The 18167-nt window shown below is 38.6% G+C and overlaps 1 long non-coding RNA gene and 1 pseudogene across 1 annotated transcript; one reads left to right on the top strand and one right to left on the bottom strand.

Moving 5' to 3' along the window:
* Positions 1-7372: 7372 nt before the first annotated feature.
* LOC110065518 (uncharacterized) lies at positions 7373-10720 on the bottom strand. The gene is made up of 3 exons (XR_002298447.2): positions 10143-10720; positions 9607-9687; positions 7373-8160 (listed from the first exon to the last, which is right to left on the bottom strand). It is a non-coding gene; the product is annotated as an uncharacterized LOC110065518 (long non-coding RNA).
* Positions 10721-17100: 6380 nt separating this feature from the next.
* On the top strand, positions 17101-18086 carry LOC149099269 (uncharacterized; annotated as a pseudogene).
* Positions 18087-18167: the final 81 nt, after the last annotated feature.

The following is an 18167-nucleotide window of genomic DNA, read 5'->3' on the forward strand; positions in this document are numbered from 1 at the left end:
AAGAGCGCAAGCTTTCTGCTGTAAGAATCAGGGGCCTCAGGAATCTGTTTTTATCATATTGGCAACCATGCTGCGTGGCTGATATTCGAGACTCAGTAAAAGTTGTCACACAACCGTACGAGCAGCCCAGTCACGCTTTCACTGCTCTTGCGCAAATGTTCAACATTTCGCAATTTACCTAAACAGTGACAGTAGATTGAAATGCGCTTCTTAAAGCTGACCTATCCAGGAGCAATTATTTCTTGTTCTTGAATGGCTCTTGGTTGTAGCTACAGTCGGGAAGCGGGGGGGGGTGGGGGACGGGGTACTGCTGGAAATTTCGGATATCTGTATGCAGTGGAAGATTAAGTGGTCTCCAGCTCTTAACGCCAACACTGACACACCAGATGATTCTCGAAGTATCACAGGGATCACTAAGCTAAATAATTTTGAGTTTAGCTCCGCTGAGTCAATTACCTGTTGGCGCGCATATTGCATTGACCGTGGACAGGTGGAAAAACAGTTAAACGGGAAAAGCCTGGTGCACATTGTAATTTAGCGTTGTTCAACACGCAATTGGTCAGGTTGTAATGCTAATCGTATTTGATAGAATCTCAAGTTTTCTTTGGACACATACTGGGGTGACATACTCCTAGATGGGCGTGGCCGGGAGCCAGGTGTCAAGTCAGTCAACTCGCAAAGCTTAACAGAAGAGTGATAGTGAACCACTGGTGGAAGGACTGCAGATTGTCCCTACGCTTTACCCTGATAGGCCTCTGTTTTATTCTAGTGAACTGATGCTGTGACAATGATGCCAAAAAATCATAAATAAGTAGTTCTTTGTGAAAAACTATTTTCAGGAAAGTAAGCTGTTTGGGAGATCTATGTTTTCAGATGTTCTAGAGTGATTAGTTTGTTAAGGGACTGTTGCGCTGCGTCTACGCGCAGTGTCGGAAACAAAATGCATTAGATCATCTAATTTTAAGTCGATAAAGGTAAAATAATCGTTGCAGCAAATTTGGAAAGGGTGACTCAAATCGAAAGGGTGATTCAAACCTCGTTCCTAGAGTCTCTCATCTTTCCGCCAGATTGGAGTACGCTCCAGGGTGCGGTAAGATGAGAGACCCTAGGAACGAGGTTGAGACGATTCGGCCATGAGGTTTTCCTCTAAAGGGTCTTCCTCCTCTACTCCCTCTCCCTCTCTACAAAAATTTAACGATCCTCCCTGCCCCGAAAAACTAGCACCTGAAAAAGACGAATATTATAAGGATCCTGGGCTCTGCGCATTTCCCGTGCCACCATTTCGGCGTCAAGCTTTCGGCCTGTCGTTTGACCAGTGCGGAATTTTGCCATAAGATACGAGTGCTGCTTGTCACTGACTGCCCTGAGAGCCCAACCCTCTTTTGAAACAACAAGGGCTTCTTGGTGACCTATTGTGGCTTTGAGTAACGCGCCAACGCTTGCTCCAAGCAGGGTTTGTAGCACATTTTGGCTAAGTCCATAAGGGAATGTCTCTCCAGTGACTGAGTATATTTCTCCAGAGACAAGTGCCTCTCTAAAGTGGACAGGCTATGAAAGACACGAATGCAGCTGCCTTGAAGACATTAATACACTCCTGCCATGCATGGTTACTATCCATGGAAGCATCACCAGACGCTTTCTCGGTCACACCCGTTGATAATGGCACCGATGTTGGGGTCGCAGTGTTCGTGCCTTTTTAGAAAATGACCTGAAGTCTCCTTTAGAGAACGATGTTTCCAGCAGAAATAAAGAAAGAGCGATGTCTGACTAAATTGCAAAAGAAACCCTTGACAATTAGCATGTTTGTAAAGCTAAATAGTATTATTGTCACAGCATCAGTACATTAGAATAAAACAGAAGCCTATCAGGGTAAAGCATAGGGACAATCTGCAGTCCTTCCACCAGTGGTTCACTATCACTCTTCTGTTAAGCTTTGCGAGTTGACGGACTTGACTCATGGCTCCCGGTCACACCCCATCTAGGAGTATGTCACCCCAGTATGTGTCCAAAGAAAACTTGAGATTCTGTCAAATACGATTAGCATTAAAACCTGACCGATTGCGTGTTGGACAACGCTAAATTACAATGTGCACCAGGCTTTTCCCGTTTAACTGTTTTTCCACCTGTCCACGGTCAATGCAATATGCGCGCCAACAGGTAATTGACTCAGCGGAGCTAAACTCAAAATTATTTAGCTTAGTGATCCCTGTGATACTTCGAGAATCATCTGGTGTGTCAGTGTTGGCGTTAAGAGCTGGAGACCACTTAATCTTCCACTGCATACAGATATCCGAAATTTCCAGGAGTACCCCGTCCCCCCCCCCCCCCCCCGCCGCTTCCCGACTGTAGCTACAACCAAGAGCCATTCAAGAACAAGAAATAATTGCTCCTGGATAGGTCAGCTTTAAGAAGCGCATTTCAATCTACTGTCACTACTTTAAACCTGTAATCGGTTTAGGTAAATTGCGAAATGTTGAACATTTGCGCAAGAGCAGTGAAAGCGTGACTGGGCTGCTCGTACGGTTGTGTGACAACGTTTACTGAGTCTCGAACATCAGCCACGCAGCATGGTTGCCAATATGATAAAAACAGATTCCTGAGGTCCCTGATTCTTACAGCAGAAAGCTTGGGCCCTTTAAGGCAATGTGGAGTGGTATTGAGGGGAATCGACGGCTTTTAGGTATGTTTTCTGTAACATTTTCGGATTAAATTAGTCGTATTAATATTTTGTTTATTTGTTTCGGGGCAGAGCGTTTCACTTCTTGTTTCCATTTTACATGGGCGAAATTTATTTGGGACTTGCCACTACACTTTTAAACTTACACTTTTGTGACCTCGGTTTGATTTTTTGGTTGTACCGGTAATACATTGCCGAATTAACCTCTCGACTTCTTGAACTTGAACGGAGGTCGGCTGTTTGCCAAATTAGAATGAGGGCGCGATTTTGATTTGCTTCAAGATATTTCAACTCGATTAATTTACAGTCCTTTAACGTCCTTAATGCTAAACAGCATTCCAAGTTGACCCATTATTGTGTCTTAACGAACTTAAAGCGTTTTGGTGAACCGAAAACATTAAGGTTACAGGAAATCTCTTGCGTTTGTCGTGAAAACCATTCACAGTGTTGTTTACATTAATGAAATACACGCGATGACAGACTAGACATGACGGCGGACAGGAAATTAAACAAAGTTAACGCGCAATGTTTCGAAAACGTCTAAAAACAGTTTCTATGTAGTGGACATTATGTTTTTACTGATAGCAGTGAATTGACGGGATTTTAATGAATGATGGCCTATTACTTTCGCCGTTGAAACTGATTTGTCTCTTGTTCGTGTATAATTATTGTGTTATTTGCGCCCAACACATTGACATAGATTTTCGTTTTTCTCAAAGGGAAATACTGCGAGTTCGAGCATGAAACTTGGCATGATATATGTTTAATAATGATATTTCTAGGCTGTAAAGTAAAATAATCGGAAAGTGAGGTACCAGATGCATTTTTATGCTGTTAAACATGACCTATATTTTGCCGTTATTTTTCACACGCTTCATAGGTGTTTTTAAAATGGTTCGGAAAACCACTATATCAACATCTCTGAGATTAGTTTAAAGCGAGGAATAAATTAGAGTGGTTGTTCCACATTTGTGTGAAGTTTGAAGTCAATTGAATTTATTTTAAGACTTTACCAGCGCTTCGTCCTCGCACCTTATTTCGGTCATTTTATTACACGAAAAACCGCACTTTGACCGCGCTTTCAAATTTTCGGGAATTTCTGAAAAATAAAAATTCGCTGGAACCTTGAAATATGATTTTTAGAATTAGGTCACCTAAGGGTATCTTTGGGCAAAATATGAGAGATTTGCGAAATGGGTCGTTGACCGGCGGTTCTCGATCCTAACAGTCAGCCATTCTTAAAGACTTTTTAACTACATGTATATTGTATACATCAAGTAGTATGATAAATGTTGTTTGCTTTTGTTTGTCTTTGTAGGCATGTATGAAGTCCTTCCTACAGAGCCACTACACAACGTAAAGGAGCACATTTCCAATGTTGTCTCTGAAATCACTGCCCACCTCTCTGATGCTGAAAAATGTCGGTGTGAGCAGATGTTGGAGTTAGTGTCAGGAACAAAAGAACAACTTCGAGGCTCAGACTACCGAGAGATGGCTATAGTGCTTGCCAAACAACTACGAGGTTAGAAATGAAGATACCATCATGGTATTTTGGGGTTTTTTACTTTACATAAGTTAAAAAATATTATCAATACTCAAGACCTGTGATCAACAAAAATGTCAATTAAAAGTACATAATAAATTCTGTGTTCCTTTCATCAGATTGTGACAAAAATAATTATTGTACCTCATTGAATTCAATTTGACCATTGTTTAGTAGAAAAATGTATAAATCCAGTAATATTACACAAATTTAATACACTGTATGATTTTCATTGACTTGTTATTGTTATCATTATGCGTCAAAGTTAGAAACTTACTTTTTTTAAATTAGCGCATAGCATGCCAGTCTTAATATAATAATATGTTCTTTAAATGTATTAAATTTAAATAGTACATTTTGCTTATATTTTTACCATAGTCTTTATCTTACATGGTAAAGCGCTTTAGAATATTTTTAATTAAAGCACTATGTAAATCTAATTTTATTATTATCTTATTATTCATCAAATTTCCTTTATTTGCAACAGGCGTTGTGGGTGACAAGGTGCAGACCCTTCTGGACACAGTGACAGAAATATCCAGCATCCTGTATGCCAAACCAGAAGAGCGCTGTCCAAGAAGTATTCTACGACTTCACAATCAGACCTTTCTTCATGCCATTGCTTGTGAAGAAGTCATTGGGAAGCCTCAGCTTCTCACTGAGAAAAAGTTTTATGGGCAGTACCTACACTCTTTGATCGTGCATGCTCCCATCCAACATCGTATCATCTGCTCAAGGTCAACCAACACTGAGCAGCAAGAACGCCACTTCAACACCTTGTCAAGCATATCCACTGCAACATCAAGTAGAAGACCTGGTGAGATCATCACCCCTGGCATCATAAGGATAGAAGCAGAAATGAAGTCTGAGGAGAACAAGCAGAGAGATACCGTGAAGGAGCAAGAGTCCAAACTGGGGAAGTTGGCAAGCTGCTTGCCTCGAGCAGAAAATACCATCATCCCACACAGATTGCTCTTGAAATACCCAAAGGCATATCAAGCACACCTTGAAAGGATTGCTGATTTCCTCATCTGTGGTGAAGGCATATGGTGGAGGCATATTGTCAGTGGTGTTGAATTTTTGGATGGCCCTGGTGAAAGGAAGAGCAATGATAATGGTCCACCTCTTCATCATTTCCGTACACACACACTCAAGTCAGAAGATCAGTACTTAAAAGCCTGCTGGAAAGAATGCACAACACGCCTAGACTCCATCCCTCATCATACAGTGAGAATTTATGATGAAGATGGCAATCTGGAATCAGTACAGCATACAAGGTTTTTAGAAGATGCAAGTGATGATGGTAATGAAGATGATGATGATCCAAGTGACCGCAATTATGATGGCTTAGAAGAGCAAAACCATTACATTGCTGACATAATTCAACATGAGGATGAAGAGGAAGTTGAGAACATTGTTGATCTTCAACAAGTGGGAGAAGACCTAACTGAATGTACTTTGAATTACTGTGAAGAAATCCCCCTAGCTGAAGGCAGTTTGTTGACACAAAGGACTGAAAGTGAGGCAGTAAATGAGCTATATGAAGCAACCCCACCTGAAACTCCTGCGGAGGTCACTGCTGAACTGAAGACAACCCTGGCAAAAAATGTGTCAAAGGTGTTGGGTAAAACCAATGAAGTGAGAAAGTTAGACAAATTGCGCACTATGCTAAGGAACAATCTAACAAGCAAGCAAGCACAAGATAACTATGAAGCTTCACTAGCAGTTGTGCAAACTCAGGTGCTTGCAAAGCATTCAAGGGTGAAACAACAGTTTAAGGAGTGGGAACAGAATTTTTTTGCAGAGCACGACTATGATGAACCGAACCTTGATGACATACGCAATGACAGGAGAGGGTATGATTTTTATAAAACCTTAAGACTTTGTAAACAGCTTTTACAACACTGGGACATAATATTACACCAGTAAATTTAATGATAGAAATAATAATTTTGTTGCAGCAAATTTTTGTTAGTGTGAATCAAAAACATTTTTTTGAAATATTACGCTCATTTGTGATTGAAGCTTACGTATTACTAAGCCAGGGATGGACATGAGTAATATGCATTCGTAGTTGTGTTCGACACTGACTCTAAAACGTTAAAACAATGTTTATAGCTACTTATAACAAACTATAATACCTGTACACGTGGAAAAAGTATAAACTATCCTTACCTCAGCTCATAGTGGTTACTCACAGGGAACTTGAATAAACAGGATTCACATATTATAGGCTGTTGTTCGAGTAATGTTCTCTCTCAGCAGCAATTTGCGCGTAGCATTTAATACGTGTTGCTAGGCAATTCCTGACCACGCATCCAGGAATGGCTTCTTCCGCTGCGTATTTGTACTGCGGACTCATTTTTCTTTCTGCCATCAGCTTTTGTGCACAGCGGTTATGGGAATAAATAAGCGGCAATTTTGCGGGTTTTCAGCGGGAAAGGCTCCCAATTCGTAAAATCATGCCACGACATAGTCGCGAAAATACAATTGAAGAAAAACGGAGGATGAGGAGCAAAAGAAACAAAAGGAAACGGCTTTTAAGGGCGGAGAAGCAAAGGAAAACCAAAGAAATTATTCGACAAAAGGAAAGGGCAGCATATACACGAGCGAGAGAATTGGCCCGCACATATCATGGTAAATGGAAGCTACTAGCCGAACAAAACAAAACCAAAGCTCTAGACAAAACCAAAGTAGGTTTATTTTTACGTAAGAATTAATTAATTATCTAGGCTTCCAAGAACAGCTATTGGCTAAGCGACAGAATTAATTCTAGCAAAAACATGAAAACAAGCAACCTAAACAAGGCATTCATACATGAACTCTGAAATTCAATTTATACATGATATTCGTTTCAAGGTAATGAGAACAGTCTCCTAAGCAATTTTCAGAGTTTCTTATATGAAGATTTTCCTATTCATTATAAAGGTCCGATGTGATAAAACCAGCAGTTTATGAACATTAAGCAGAAGTATGTTTTGTAGCATCTTTCAATATAATTTACCTTGAATTTATTACCTAGACAAATAGTTAACTTTGTCAGTAGGGGAAAAATGTTCATGAGCAATGCGAAAGTCTATTCCATCTGGAGGAGGAGTGATGTTTCTAGTTACTTTGCAGTAATTTGCATGCCAGACAAGAGATCAACAACCTTCACCTTTACTTGCATTTATTTAAGCATAATTTCTCAATAATATATTTGCCTTCATTTTCCAGCTTTTTAAGAGGGATGCAAATACCAAATATTCCACTGTAAACTTAATCAATCATACTGAACTCCTTCCAACCAGTGGAGAAAATATAATACTGGGAGAAGGATCCTATGGTCGATGCCTTCTGAGACAGTACACACGATTTGATTTAAAGGTTGTGGAAAAACAGTCTCTGATGCAGGATACCACAGAGATAATGAAGGAGGCTCACATTATGCAGGCACTTGCACATAAAAATATCCCAACCATAATAGGTGTGCAGCTTCAAAAGCAGCCCATATCCTTAATTATGGAGTTTAAAGGGGAAGACAATACATCTGTGACAATAAGCAAACTATTGTCCTGTCAAAAAAACAATGAAATGCTACAGAATGTGCAAAGCTCACTGATAACAAATGACTGGTTAATTATTTCACATGACTTAACAGAAGCCCTTTCACATATTTACACAAAAGGCTTTCTTCACTGTGATTTAAAGGCTAATAATGTTCTTGTGAGTAACAAACATGGTTACATCATCGATTTTGGAAAAGCATGTGACAGCTCCTTTCCTCCTGCAAAAAAGTACAGCATCTGCTATCCCCATATTGCTCCCGAGGTTCTTAATGGTTCTCCCTGTAGCAAAGCCAGTGATATTTTTTCCCTTGGTACAGTTCTGTTCAAAGTAGGTGTTAAGCAAAACATTCCACTTTTGGTTTCCATGGCTCAAAAATGTTTGGATGCCAGCCCTGCAAGAAGACCAACAACAACAGGCATTATGGCAACACTGGCTTCCATAATATCTCACTGAATAATATAAGTTTAAGCAGAGGTTTCACGGGCCTGACACTGGGCAAATTGACGGGCTATGAACATAATTTTTCCTGCCTGTTGTGACTGACATAAATCAGAATCGAAACATTTTTCACCTGCTTCCTTGTACATTTCCCATCACCTCAAAATCTTAATGAAACCTCTGCTTAAGAAAGTAATAATTAAAACTTTAATCAGGTAAAGCAACCCCAGCCATGTCGCAGCAAGAGTCTTTCTCTTGGGCTTTGCAAGGTTAAAACTGCAAATGTATGTGCATGTCTTTCGCACATTTGTGTGTGCCCTTGGTTTAAACTAATTTTGTACTTCTTCTTTACGAATTGTAAATGAATGTTAAAGGGAGATTTTTAATAATGCACTGATAAGGTGCTCTAGGGTCTATCAGGTACAGATTACTTCATAGGTCATACCATACTCATGTAGCTATAATTTTACATGACTGCTAGTTAACATACATGCACCGATTTATTTCCCAATTCCTACCAGTAATTGATCTATGAAATTGAATTTAGGCAAGCAACTGGCAGATCAAACTTGAAATGATAAACCATAGCCTTCCAACAGGAATATTGACTTAAAAGAGCACCAAAAAAGCAAGAAATAAAATTAAGTCTAAGCATAGATATTTCCTTTCTGACTTTGTAACAAGGGCAACCTATCCTACTCTTAAGATGGCACATCCTTTATAAATAGGGCTGAGAAGATGACACATCTTTCACCAGTTTGTGTTTGCTCTTGTCACAAAAAAAAAGTGCCCCACTTGGCGGAAAACAACAGTAAGTACTGGTAATTAATCATGTCTCATCAAGAAAGAGAGAAGGCTTTGGTCAGAATCACATGCACATATCAGAACTTTTGTGATGCATTTGAATTACGAGAAACTCCACTGGTGTAGTGGGTAGAATATTTACAATTCAAATAAACACATTTATCTATTACAAGTACATCATTGGCAAGGATTCTTTCAATTATTACTGGTCAGAACTTAAAGACCAAACTGTTGATTACAATTAAAACAGTGATATAACATGATTTAAAAACAAAACAAAAATGCCTCATAAATAACACTTAACATTATTGTAATAAATTAGTTGTGTGGAATAATTGGAAGGACCTTTTCAAGAAAACAAATTGGAATAACAGTAAATAAAACTGGTTTTGATCTGGTGGATTCCCTTTGGAATCTGCAAGGGCTGGCTGGTTTTCTGTGTGAGTAATTAAAATTATTATATATTTATAGCAACTCAGTAAGTGACCTCGGTATAAACTAACACACATTAGTACAGCTTTTTTCTCTTAGTTTTCAAGGGACAATTTATGACAAGACAACAATCTGCATCTTACATGTCAGTAATTTAACTCACCTAACAACTGCTTTGGGGGATTACTTTTGATAGTAAATTCATCTGCTTCTTTGAGGAATTGTTTCCAAAGCATTCAAAACCCTGAATTTTGACAAACACCATAAGTTCACATATCATGATATTTAGATTAGCTACATGGTGATCTGTCTCGTATGGAGTGTTCCACTCTTTTACAGATTATCCCTATGGCTTTGCCTGTTTGTGTATGCCTTTTTGACTTAGATTTAATTGCCATTAAATTGTAATAAATAAATAAATCGAAGATTCATCAAGCTAAATTTAATTTCAAAATAGTATGGCACATCCACAATGAAACGTTTTTCTATGCATTTGTTACAAAACATTGTAAAGCGCCATTGAGCTCTGGAAATGAGCGTCATATAAATTCATGTATTGTATTTGCAATGAAGTCAATGAACAAGTTGAGTGGTGCGTTCGAAGTCTTCGTAGGTTCAAAACGGTTCTCTTTGGCCTTAAAATAGCGATATCATGCCATTTTTTTTACGTAATGAAGATAGCAAAGAAAATGTTATTACCTTCTTTCGGTGTCTTCCTCTACATTGTCGGATTCACCAGCGAAGACGGCAAAAACCAATGCAAAGCCGACACTTCAAAATGGCGGAAGCCGTTCACGAAATACGCGATCTTGATCCCAAGTAACTATGGTTACTCGCGTAGTCCACGCATATTCCGCGAACCCTGCTGGGGGGGCACTGGAGGCGAAAATCATTTTTGACCCAGGCCTTAATTAACCTGAGAGTATCATTAAAGTACATGCCATGGTGTTACAGTTACTATGCCTGTTATTTGCTGTGGCTTTGAGCTTTGAAATCTCACGTGACCTCTGATTGTATGCAAATGCGAGGTAGAATTGAAAAATTAAACGAGACTTACCTGGAAGTTGAAGTTTGATTGAAATTCTACTGTGGCATTTGCAGGAATGAGGAGGTCACATCCCACCCATCCCATGGGCCCTTACGCTCTTCATAGTGACCTGTTTTCCTGTACCATCAAAGCCACACCAAACTGCTTTCAAGACTGAGCCCGGATATCACATGCTTACTATCTCAGGTGACCTCATTCCTGCAAATGCCATGGTAGAATTTCAATCAAACTTCAACTTCCAGGTAAGTCTCGTTTAATTTTCCAATTTTCTACTAATGTGTATTGCGTGACATTTTAAATAGCATAAATGGACCGAAATTAATTAATTAAAAGAGATTCAAAGAAACTTACAACATAGTCTTGATGTCAATTTATTTAGCTTTAAAAGGACATATAGCATAACAAAATTGGTTGAATACAATCTGAGCTGGTCATTTTTTACCAAAACATATCAAAATAGCCATTTTTAGGGGGTGTCACCAAAGGGTTAACATTTCTCAAGCACAAGTTGTGTACTCTCATGCTACCTTGAACCTTTCCAGGAATGTAGTGTATCGAAGAGAAGAGCAAATGAAAACAAAGAGAGAACAGGAAATTCAACAACAGTCTCCAGGGATGCTGAGGTAATTGTGACCCCTTTTAGGGTTACTGCACTTGAATAATTGAGTCAATTTGGTATGTAGGTAAAATTCATAATATTAATTAAGTTTCCTTTTTTTCCCTTTCTATTTTGAATTAGGTCAAAGAGGGCATTAGCCTCCTTATTGAGAATGTTTCCTATATGTCACCTGGTAGTACTTGCGAGGTATGCAAGACAAAAGTCAGTGGCATAAAGAACTTTGACTAAAAACCCACCAAATAGAAAATTATTAAAAAGCCTGGATATTTTGGTGATGATATTTATTTTACTGCAGGAGAGTGTTCCTCTATATCTGAAGTTGACAATAGCACCAGTTTTCCTCCCAACTTGAATCTTGGAGGTCAATCTTCATTATTCAATGTTTTCTTCATTTGGACAGGAGGACAACCAATTCCTAGAAAACACTGGTGTTTCATGGCCGCTTGAAAGTAAAGACATGGAAACTTTTCCAATGGTAATGTGCTATTCATTGGTTCCAAAACAACTATCATGCATGGTGTTCTTATCCTTTTGTGTCAACTCGAGTTGATCCTGCTATGCATATTTCTCTTTCAACTCTTAGGATACAGATATACAAAGAGAAGATGAGGATGATGAGGAAAATAATCTGCCTTTGGGAATAGTCTGAAAGGTATGTCAAACATCACAAAGAAAAACCGGCAAATGTTTAATTCCTTCCTTTAACACCATCTTATTTTAAATTTCAAACAGAAAATGAGAAGCCATTTGGAACATGGAAGCCACACAACGGTTTGCCAATAAAAGAGGTATTTCTCATTTATTTCAGTAACTGCAGGAAACAACCAGTTATTGTAAACGTTGAAACTAGTAACAATTCAAAACTGTTAAAAAACCCGGTTTATGTACATTTTCTGACTACCATAAAAAAATTGTGCTTTCTTGCATTCTATTCTGCAGGAGCACTCTGAAAACAAAGAGGACTGGGTAGCGGTAGGCTACTCCCACGATTTAAAGTACATAGGGAAAGTTGGGAGTGAGGAGGAAACCACACTAACGGTCAGGTTCCTGGAATGAGAGATGGAACGTATGAAATTAAAAAGAATGCCAAGCAGGTGGAAAAAAGTTTAGTATTCATGCATGACGTCCAAGTCAAGTGGATAGGACCTGGCCGTTATGAGATTGCCAAACCGAATACCGTAAAGAAAGAGCATGAGGACCACTGGAGGTTATTGCGTTCATGCAGAAAGGTGCACTTTGTTCAAACAGATAATATGATCACTTGTTGCAAAACTTGTATACAGTATGATATAATTATCAGGAAAAAGCTTCACACTATAATGCATCAATACAATCCTTTATTTACCCACCATAGACTCGAACACAGCTTAAAGTTAAATGCTATGATCTGCTACTACTCATATTAGCTTTTTTTATTCTAGGTTAACCGTTTTTGGGATATCACCAACTTGGCACAAGCAGTTTGCCAGTCGTTAGTGAGTGATGCCCTGACTGTGGCTGATATTAAAACAATACAGCCCAAGATGAGCAAAACCCAACAAGCGAAAATGCTGGCACTCTCACCAAAATCTCGTGTTGGTTGGGTGAACGACAAGGTTAGAATGTGATTGAAAATTCTTTTGAGAGTGTTACTGCCATTGACACAAAGTCTTCGAACAATGTTGATAGGTCTTGAGGTGACTAAAATATTTGACTGTCTCTTACACAGGTGATGAATGCAAGTTTAAAGACACTTGAAGGTTCCAGTAAAAAGGCAAGCACCACAGTAGTCGTATATACTATTTCTCTCTACTATGTTTAATGAAACAATGATTACAATTCCGTGCTATGTCTTCATAAGTAGGGAGGGAAAATGCTGGCCGCAGATTCATTGCTGCTGGAAAAAATTCACAGCACAGAAATCGAAAAGTTACCCAAATGGAGGTGGATACAGAAGCTCAGTAATGTTGTGTTTCTATTTCTTTTTCATTCCTCGTTTAACTCGTGAATTGAAGTAGCAATTAAGATTTGAAGATTATTATTATTTTTATTGTGACTATTACGATTATTATTATTATCATCATCATAATTATTTACTTTGATGCCACTCTATATTTGGCACTAGACATGCACAGGAAAGTAAGCCCCATTATTTTGTTCCATGTTACATTGCATGTACCCTCACCTGGAGGGAGATCTATATACAATATTTCAAGTTTGGAACGGACATATAGATGTGTCGAGCCCAACGCAAAAATTGTCAAGGCAAGTTTTCCTTCCTTTTGCTCCATCTTTGATCAATACACTTTTGAAGACCTCACAAATGAACAGGAAATGTGCTCAAGAAAGCTGAGTGGAAAGAAATGGGTTTTAAAGTCTTAAAAGTTACAATCTCTCCAAGATACATTTGGACGATGAGGATTAGAATGCACAAAACAAACTATTCGGAATGAATGCTTTATGGTCTGGGGAAAAGGTAAGCTGCCCTCCTTCTACTGTATTGCATTTTGAATTTTCTAAAAATAATCGCAGGATGTATGATTTAATTAAATGCGCTTTTAATATTTTGCAATTTGCTAGGAAGCTGTTCAGAAAATCTCACATGACAATGCACATCGATGAAGCTTTCGTCAAGTTTCCCTCTCGCTGGGACTTAAATGCCACAGCTGTGACAAGCTATAGAGATTGAACACAGCTGCCAAACAAATGCTAAATACAACAAATTATATGCCAAATAACAAATACCATCACAAATACAAAATATTAAACAAACAAATGCCAAACAGATGATCTGTTACTTGAATGCCACCTAAAATACACCAAGGTCAGGAGCAAATGATTATCGAAGGTAATCCTACAATACCCGAGCAGTTTGAAAATCAAAATGAAATACCAGTTCAGTTGTCAAGTAATTGTCAGTACAGAAATGCAGATAAAAATGTGAATGTACGGAATTCTAGAGCTACAGCACTATTGTCTCCCATCCTCAGTTTAGAATGACAAGTGAAAGAGAACCCTCCAGAATTTCTTACAAAATGGTTACCAGACTCTCTAATGGTAAAAAAAGCAAAATGTTGGTGAAATTATACATAAAGAAATTAATCTCCCAAAATCATCCAAGCTGAAGCCTATGTCATGTGGATACCATCATTGTCATTTCTTAGAGCAATATAGAAGTTCAAAATTCATGATTTTCTCAAAGAAGTATTTCATTAGACAAAGTTTAAGCTTGTGTATTTTTCGAACAAGGATTCCAAAGCATAAAAACTTGCCTTTGTTCGATATGACAGCTGAAGGTAATATTTTCAGAAAATTAAGGCAGCTCCAAACGAAAACGTATCATTTTTTGAGCAGAATCATCATTGAGTGAAGATGTGGAGTCAAATCCTGGTCCTGCAAATGAGTACTGAAAATCAGTACCTTTTATATCACCCACAAATTCTGTCTGTCTATTAGAATTCAGATTGTCTCAGTTAGGCAGAACTGCACTTGATGTTGGAGCAGGAGATTGCTTTTTTAGGGCTTATCACATCAACTCTATGAAAATACTAATAGTCATTTCTATGTGCGCAGTGTTGGCATTCAGTATTTAGTAAATCACCCTGAACAATTTATAGCGAGTAAAACTGAGCATTCTTGGCAAGGTTATTTGGAAAGAATGTCATGTCAAGGAACATGGGCTGATCCTATCATAATTCAAGCTGTTGCCAGTTGTCTTAATTTATCAATTCATATCGCTGAATCAAATCCAAATTTTTCTCCAGTTACTGTTATTGAACCAGTGAATGTTACAAATGCCCTAAACATTTATTTGGACACCTAGATGAATTTCATTATGTTTCCATAGCAGAAAACAGAACAATTGAGATAAGAAACAACAGCAAACAAAAAAATGCCAATGAAAACAAACCAGTTGATAACAGTAAAAAACGTAAAGCTTACAGAAGAAAATACGTGAGAGAATACATGAGACAGAAGAGCTGATAACTTGAGAATAAATGAGATTCATAAGCCTAATGTATTGAATTTCACATCACTAGAAGAGTGACTAATATCACCTTGTATACCTTTTATGCAAATCCATGAACTATCTAGGGGTGATCAATTGTCTATTCATGGAAACAATGTCAGTGTGCCAAGTGATGTAAATTCAACTGTTTGTTGTCTCCCAAGGCCAAGACGCGAATCACAGACCATTCCAATAAAACTTAAAAGGCGACTTGGTTACAAGCATCACCATCAGTTCCAGAATGTCAGACCTAAGAAAGTATTAGATGCAGCCAAATATCTTGTAGACACTGGTGAAATATTTAGACCTGAAGGCATAAAAGTGCAAAATGCATGGGTAGATGGCATAACTTCACAGCTCATGAAGAGTGGGGTCAGTTTGTTCAAAGCTCTAACACATCCAGTGCTGACGTGCAAACTAATGAAATTATCCCAAATTGTCAAAACAATATTAGCACTGCTGATGTTCATAATCCAGACAGAGAAAAAGACACTAAAAGGATTCTGAGTGTTTCCTGTCAAAATGTTATATATATGTGACCCTATTTTGGAAAAGGTGGTTAAAGGTGAATTGTCATAATGGCATTTAAACACCTTAAAACGAAAGTGTTTAAACCCATTTAAACGCTTTGGATACATGTTTAAACACTATTTCTGCGCGTTTAAACACCAGTGCAAAATTTTCTCTGTTTAATACTCCGATAATTATATTGTGGTTAGTTTACGAAGCTTTTTTCGAATGAAATTTGCTCATAAATTAGAGGTACTGTTGTGTTTGATTGTGATGACCAATGTTTCCGATTAAATTAAATCTTCCTTGATTGTGGCTGGAAGAAAGTGAACAGATTTGCAACTATATATGGTTCGTGTTTGTGTTGAACAAATTTGGTCTGTATTCGAGACATTGGTTGCAATTGAAAAAGACATTGGAAGCTCACTCTCGTCAAGATTTTTAAATGAAGGAAAAGCTAAAGAAAGAGATAAGCAATAACAAACGTGTTTTAGGCTAAGGTTGCAAATTCCTTGATTCTATTTAGTAAACATACCACTTAAGATGAGTCCTTTTTGTCTCAGTTATCCAAAAAGAGAAGTATATATGTATATATGCAGCAAACATTTGTAACAGGCAGACTTTGCCTTCATCGCGTACATGTACATGTGCACTGTAATTTGACATGAACGTATCGAGAGTGCGTGTGAACGATCACGAACCCGATTTCTGTCTCAACAATCGCCCATTTTTCGAGGGGAAAATGCAAGTTTCTCAAATCACGCTGAAGTTTTCCACAATTCTTTTGCGGAATACAACCACCTAAAACTGCACATTTTTGAGCAAAAGCTATTGGCAACTGAACGAAAAAGAATGGACGAGGAGAATTGGGGCGATAATTGAGTTAATCCCAGCTTTTATTAGATCGGAAAGATTTCCGTATAACCCCATACATTTATTATGCATGCAGAATTATTAATTATGTATGCGCTCTATTGTTTTTGAAGACAAGAGGAACTCCCGAGGGTATTGAATATATACATTGATAATTACTACTTACTGTATGAATAAAAGAGGATTTCATTGCACGCTTTTGCGCGCTTTTTTTTTGGCTGATTCTCTTCTTCCCCTAGCTCCATTCTTCTCTCTTCTTCTCCATATTCTCCAGGCTCCTTGCACATTTTTTTTCCTTTTTTTACCTTGTACCCCTGCGGGTCTCGAACCACTTACCTTTCGCATACCTCTCGCTTACCAGTCTCTCTTCCACACCACTACACTACGAGGTTCAGTTGAGAATTTGCACTCGAAAAATCATTTTTATTTTACTTCACTCGTTCACATTGCCAAAAATTTACATTACAATTGAATTATTCCTCTGTTTAAAGCATGTTTCACGCTGCACGAAAACACGCATCGCATGTTTTTATCACTAGTTCCCTGGTGAATATAAAGGGGATGATTTATTTCTTTCTCCCTGTTGCCTCTACTCTCTTGTCATTTACAGTTCACCGTCTACGTTACAGTTCACATGTCTACTCTAAACTTTTTTAAATTGTGCAAAATTTTGGCGGATCACGATCAGTGCATACAGTGGTGCAAGGAACACAACCTGCTCGCGTCATCAGTTATGTGTCCATGGGAAAATTGTAGCAATACATTGACGTGGACACGATGAGCTTCATTGCGAGATAGGTTCGAATGGCGGTGTTCAAGAAGAAAATGCAATGGCATGGCATCAATGCGCCAGAACTCATGGTTTTCTGGAAGTAGGTTGTCCATTGAAAAAGTATTAGCCCTAACGTATGCTTGGGCGCACAAATTTACTATTACTCAAGCAGTGCACGAGACCTCACTAGATGACGAAACCACGTCGACAGAAACGGTGATAGATTGGTATAACTATTGCTGAGAGGTTTGTGCCGACAGAATCATGAATCATCATGCGGGGCAAATAGGCGGACCAGGTAAGACTGTGGAGATTGACGAGTCCAAGTTTGGCAAAACGAAGTACAACCACGGTCGCTACATTGAAGGACAGTGGGTCTTTGGCGGCATCTGCCGCGAGACCAAGGCCTGCTTTCTTGTTCCGGTAGCGCAAAGGGATAAAGACACACTCTTACCCATCATACGCGCCCACATATTGCCGGGAACACGCGTGATGAGCAACATGTGGAAAGCTTACGATTGCCTAAAAGACGAGGGCTATAGTCATCTCACAGTTAACCACAGCCTAAACTTCGTAGACCCAGACACAGGTGCACACACCCAGCGCATTGAAAATACATGGTGGGGAGTCAAACGAAGTATGCCTCGTACAGGAACATCCAAAGATCTCTTTGAAAGCTACCTACAGGAATGGATGTGGCATAAGCACTATGGAGATGATCCTTTTGGAAACATTATCAAGCATATTGCCGATTTGTACGAAGTGCGCAAAGATGCGTAAATTGTTCCTTGTAACACTGTATGCACTGTTCGTGATCTGATCGCCACTTCATGGAGGAAAAAAACAAAATACACAGCTTCATCGCATGGGTCTGAACTTCAGGAAGGAAATCAAGGGGAAAAAAATGCCGACAG

The sequence above is a fragment of the Orbicella faveolata genome, unplaced genomic scaffold, assembly GCF_042242905.1.
Source record: "Orbicella faveolata isolate gen_17 unplaced genomic scaffold, um_ofav_v1 contig_46, whole genome shotgun sequence".
Lineage (NCBI taxonomy): Eukaryota > Metazoa > Cnidaria > Anthozoa > Scleractinia > Merulinidae > Orbicella > Orbicella faveolata.